At 46.8% G+C, this 6,186-nt stretch overlaps 1 pseudogene; it reads right to left on the bottom strand.

The window, feature by feature from the left end:
* Window positions 1–1,309: 1,309 nt before the first annotated feature.
* On the bottom strand, window positions 1,310–1,892 carry LOC147703279 (exosome complex component CSL4 pseudogene; annotated as a pseudogene).
* Window positions 1,893–6,186: the final 4,294 nt, after the last annotated feature.

Raw genomic sequence — 6,186 nt, 5'->3', positions numbered from 1 at the left:
TCATACATGTTGCAGGGGTAGAGGGTGTGGGCGCTACCACTGCAGTGCTGTCTGTCGCTTCTTCACTTCATCCCTGTATGATCCGCCCCTCGTCATCATAAGATGCAATATGAATGGATACATTTGGATTTGTTGTACTTTTGGCTTCCCGGATCTTCCTTAGGTACGCCTCCCAAATGAGAGTGTGGTGTTTTTGGAGATGACCTCTCTGGCCACCGGTACCATAGTTGGTACCAAGCTTACCCCGACTAACTACAGTTTTACAAATCGAACAAACAACCATGTTTTCTGCCTTTTGGCTAACAGTAAAGAAGTCCCAAACTGGGGACTGGAAATGTCTGCTGGTGGTGGAGGTGCTACTTTCAGTTTCAATGGCAGATGAAGTGGAGGATGGGCGTGGCTGAATTTGACTCTGTTGTGCACTTACAGCACCACTACATGAGGTAATGGAGGTCGAGCTGGATGGAGGTCCCTGCCGGCCCTTCTGAAGAGAAAATATGGAAGCTGTAGGTCGTGTTGGTGTAGTACAAAGTTCTTCAAACTGTGGGGTGCGCCCCCACAGGGGGGCTTAACACCATCCCAGGGGGGGGCACGCACTCAACTCTAAAATCCAACCTTTGTTGTCCTCTGCGGCGCAAGTCTTCACCCATTTCAAATGGGAATTTCTTTCATTAGCGAACTCCTGGTGACAAAGTGTTGGAGGGGTGAGGGAGGGGAAATCATTGGGCACGACACGCCCATGCTTTTGTCAGATAAGTGCTAACAGTTCACCCTCCCAGGAGGGGATTAATTGGTAGCTCTGAAATGCTTCAGCTGCAGTGAGAGGCAGGACGTCTCCTCAGCTAAAACCGAAAGTAAAGGAATAGACAGTCCTGTTCCTTTGCGTTCGATTTCAGAGCAGAGGAGACTCCTTGCCTCCCACTGCAGCTTAGAAAGTACTTTTATTTGTCTTTAAATACAAACATTACACTTTAGTTGCATTAAGAAAGCCTGCAAAAATAAACGGCATTACTCATTTTCTGCCGAATCGGACCCTATCAAACCATTTTCCGAGCAGTATAACCACTTTAGGCACTGAGGAGCAAAAGAATTTTGAGAAACAATTTTTTGTTGGACATGAATCTGCTGATATGCCATCTATTCCGTCAACCAATGTACCCTTTGTCATGGACACCACATTGAGATGCAAGACTGTACAAGTCCTATAACAACAATTTGTATTTACATCAGGAGAGCTGCCAACAATGCGGAGTGTGCAGCACAGCTCCAAGAGGCGCGGGAAACAACACTTCTGAGAAATTCAAGTTGACTACATCTGTAGAAACTCTGGCTGCACCCGGGCCACTTTCCTGAACTCCTTCATGTGCGTCTGCGGGCACTGCATCTCACACCAGCTGATAGACACCATCTGTACTCCTGCTTCACTATGGGCAACCACCACGCCCAGCTCGTTCTCAGCGGTTGTCAACAGATAGTTGGACTGTGCATCACCAAGAGAAATAACTTGCCAGGACGATGTCACTAGGTCGGAAACTCTTGTACACTACAACCTTGTTTTTTTCAGTGGCTCGAATGTCTTCCTTTAGTATTGTTCCTCTGAATGTATTCTTCAATAGAGTGGATGCAATGTAGAGGATCTGAACTTTGGCAAAGTGGGAATTAATGCTGCACACCTTACAAGTGACAGTGGCACCCACGTCAGGTAGGAGCTGGGACTGCGCATTTCTCACCACAGAAACCGTAGGCAACATTCCATTATCACTTTTCTTCATCACATACCCTGAGAGGGAGGCATAAATATACCCATGCCTGCTGTATGTCCTACTGCCAGTGTAAAAGTCTTCAAGACTGCACAACCGTTCTCCGGGTATACAGTACTGTGCTGGAGCCATGACCACTAACTGCTCTGCTGGTCCCAAACACTCTAGCGCAGCGATGCATGCTCTAACGAGCGTGAACCCACTGCAGCTAAAATAACTGTTCCATAGCTGCCAAGGTTTAAGATTGCAATGTGTGGCACTTTTATCATTTCAGTGTAATTATGAATTATATTTCAACCACTGAGTGACACTTTTCTCGCAAGCAAAATCAAGCTGACGAGGGAAATGTAAATAAACATTAGAAATTTCACACATGCTACTTTAGGAAATTTAATTGTACTATAATTGTTTATTGGAGGTAGCATACTGCAAAATGTTCACATTGCGGAGTCCAGAGTGTACAGGGCACTTTATCGCGTAATTTTCACATTGCCACTTCTGAAATGTGTTTGATACCAGAACAATTATTAGATACTGTATAGCGACATTATGTACTTAAGGTAGTAAGAGGCACTTGTTTTTAAAGCTTGTATGATATTATGTGTTAAATAATATGTCCAAGTTTATTGTTTGAAGTCAATGATTGGTGTTGTTTTAATATGGGTGGATAGTAATACTGACACCCATGTATTTGCGATGTTTTTAATATGTGTATTTGTGATTGTATATATGGTTGTGCTTCGCAAACCAAATAAAGCGTTTTGAACTGAACTGAACTGACACACATATTGGAGCATTAATTCAATTAATTCACTTGAATAAATTCTAGACCCCTTGGGTTCAGAGTTTATGTGAGTTTTCAGATCTTTAAAAACAATTTCTGTAATAGCAAAATTTGTATTGTGTTGCTTGGCTTTTTATTCCATAGGATAACTCTGTTATTTAATGACAGAATCATACATTGACTTGAAAGTCATAATTGGCTAAATATATTTACGATCAAGCTACCTGAGAGATTCAGAATATTGAATGGCTTTTAAATGTGACATATTGTTTTCCGTTGCCATGCTGCCACTGGCATTCCTATTTGATTATATTTTCGAAATTCAAAAGCTTTGTATGATCGTGGCGGTATTTAATTCACAGTTCTTCTTACCCCCATGCACAGTTCTTCTTCCGGTCACCTCACTCAGGTAAACTTGTGTGCCATCCTGCTCACTACCACTTGGATCGCAGGTGGAAAAGGCCTAACACCACTGTATGTCAATTGGATAGTAAAGACTGAGGGCCTTATAAAGTTATTTGCTACCTCGTGGCCACAGACACATACATACATGGGTAAAAACTACATCATGGCTGCAGGTTAGCCATGCCAGCATGGTATTCTTGTCATCACTTGTGGTACCTGACTGTAGGCCTACCAAAGCAGAAGGTGGTGAGCCCATCCTAAACTAAAATCCCCCATGCTGTGATAGTGTTCTTCCGTGCCGTGGTACTTTTCTGCCCTACTTCTAGTACTACACTAACCTAGTCACATAGCTAAAAAAAACTGTAACAGCAATTTATTCACAGCAGCAGCGGATAAGTGTTTAAAAAGATGTAATTGATAACTACAGTTTAGTTAATAGATTACCTGCTCTATCAATAACTTAATAATTATTCATGATCATCACTGGACAGCAGCTGAGCCCGGCTGTTGCCCGGTAGGATTGGTCCCTCCCAGTCGCATGATATATTACCGCCACCGATGTGCCATCAGTCATGCTGCAACCAATGAGCACAGCAGCTTGCTGCACCCACTCTCACTGCGACTGCCCACCCCCCACCTTTTCCCCCGGCGCTGCACGGTGACCTGACTCGTGAGCCAGCCAGCCTCTTTAGCCCTGACTTTGGATGACTGGTGCAGGTGGGATCTGATACCACATTGGATCCATCCATGAGCCATCTTTACCGCAGACGGTCGACGGTGTCCTGCATTGACAACGGTGAAAATCAGCCGCAGCTGGCATTAGTTACTGTTGGAAATACCACGGTCAGAGCTGCGAGTTCAGGAGGAGAAGGAGCTGAGCATTTTAAGTTAAGAAACGCAGGCGGCAGCAGGAGGACCATCGGTAGTGACGCACATAGCCTAGTATTGTGAGTCTGCCGGATATGACCCGTGATATGTACGCGGCGTTCAATTATGTAGGGTACCAGATTGCAGAAATTTCTGTCAGGTGGCGGGGGGGCCCAACATCTAAAAAAATTCAGCTGGGGGGGCTCAACCTACAAAAGTTTGAAGACCTCTGGTGTAGTAGTTAAATGCGATGGTGGTGGTACCAGTGCCACGCCGCCCACATCCCGCTCAGCAGCAATTCGGGATAGGGTAAAAATGTCTGTCTGCTGCATGCCCGCTGGGGCTGGAGTGACGTCTGTGATGACTGGGTCGTCGTCAGACTGTTCATCAGCAGCATACACCACTTCTTGCTCGTCGTCATCATCAGCCATAAGTGAAAGCCTTGTGGGAATCTTCCGTTTAGGCTTAGCTACCTTTGTCAGCTCGTGGCGTGCTTCCCTCTTAGACTGCATTGTTGCGTTAAAATCAAGATCAAGGTCATCAGAAGGAAGGGGGCTTCAAGAGGAACTTGTAGTGGACCTCATTGACCTTTTTCTTGCTGGGGATCTGGAAGACAGTGGATCATCCTCAGGAGGAGTGGCTTGCTCAGGTAATACCACGATTTCCTGATGTGCCCCTACTTCTGGAGGAACAAGCATTGTGGGCAGTTGTGCCGCTCCATGCACCTATCCTTGTGCCTCTCCTTGCGCATCTCCTTGCGCCACTCCTTGCGCCTCTCCTTGCCCATGTACTTGCGCATGTACTTGCGCTTGTACTAGCTGCACCTGTGGTTGTTGTTGCGGCTGTGGTTATTGAACACTCGTCAGCTGAGTTACACCCTGCGTTCATTGGGTGCTACTTTCTTGCGATGAGCCAACATCACTGGTCGATGGTGAATGAACAACCAAAGTGGCTGCCTCTGCAGCACTCATGGACTTGGACCTAACTTGGTGTGATGGCACTGAGCCCAATGAAGCAGTGGCGCTGCTCCCAGCTTGGTCCCCGGTGGACCCCGCTGCTGCAGGCGTTTTTTTTTCCTGAAAAAAGACTCTGTGGGTACACCAGTCTCCTTGGTAAGTGGCACCACTTGCTTCTTCTGCTCCTTCTTACTGGCAGTGGCAACTATCTCTGTTGAGGAGCTCTACGGACACCTTTCTTTGGGCACATCTTCTTCAGATGTCAGAACAGCAGGCCGCAGTTGCACGAGTTGCAGAGTTTTCTGTGGCCACATGTGACGTCACGTGATGTTGTGCTGCACACACCACTGCAGGACTTCTTCCTGGCACTGGTGGTTCTCTTGTGCACCTAAAAGCAAAGGAAGCCAGAGGAACATCAGTTAAACACCCCAAAAAGTCACAAAAAAACCCATAAATCAAAACAATCTAATGCCATCCATGCCCTCAAAGATGGTTACATTCAAGAGGCCCCACACAAAGCCTTGGTCCATGCACCACTCACTACCCCTGGTCATAATAGGTGAAAGCAGGATAGGCTGGGTGCAGGCCTATGGCTTCAAAATGGCCCCTTGTCCCCCAGCCACATGGCAAAGGCGTTGCCTGGACCAGGCCTCAAAATGGCCCCCACCTACATGGCCAGGCCCCAACAACACCCCACAAAGTTAAAAAAAACACACACAAATCACCACAATCCAATGCCATCCATGCCCTCAATGATTTTTAAATTCAAGACACCCCACAGAAAGACTAGGTCCATGCACCACTGAATACCCCTGGGCATAATGGTTAAAAGCAAGGCAAACTGGGTGCAGGCCTGAGCACACTGCCTGGCTTCAAAAGGGCCCCTTGACTCCCACCACATGGCCAGGCCCTGCCTGGACAAGGCCTCAAAATGGCCCCCATCCACATGGCCAGGCCCCAAAAACACCTCAAAAAGTAGAAAAACACACAAAAATCACCACAATCCAATGATGTTTAAATTCAAGAGACCCCACAGAAAGACTTGGTCCATGCACCACTGAGTACCCCTGGGCATAATGGATGAAAGCAAGGCAAACTGGGTGCAGGCCTGAGCACACTGCCTGGCTCCAAAATGGCCCCATGACCCCCACCAGATGGCCAGGCCCTGCCTGGACCAGGCCTCAAAATGGCCCCCACCACATGGCCAGGCCCCAACAACACCCCAGAAAGTCAGAAAACACATAAAAATCAATCACCACAATCCAATGCCATCCATGCCCTCAATGATGTCTAAATTCAAGACACCCCACAGAAAGACTTGGTCCATGCACCACTCACTACCCCTGGGCCTACTGGCTAGTGAGGCTTTACAGGCACCCCAAAAATTTAAAAAATAATTAAACATATAACAGTG

This window comes from Lissotriton vulgaris, chromosome 7 (assembly GCF_964263255.1).
Source record: "Lissotriton vulgaris chromosome 7, aLisVul1.2, whole genome shotgun sequence".
In the NCBI taxonomy this organism is placed as follows: domain Eukaryota; kingdom Metazoa; phylum Chordata; class Amphibia; order Caudata; family Salamandridae; genus Lissotriton; species Lissotriton vulgaris.
This window is presented reverse-complemented; position numbering and strand designations above follow the sequence as displayed.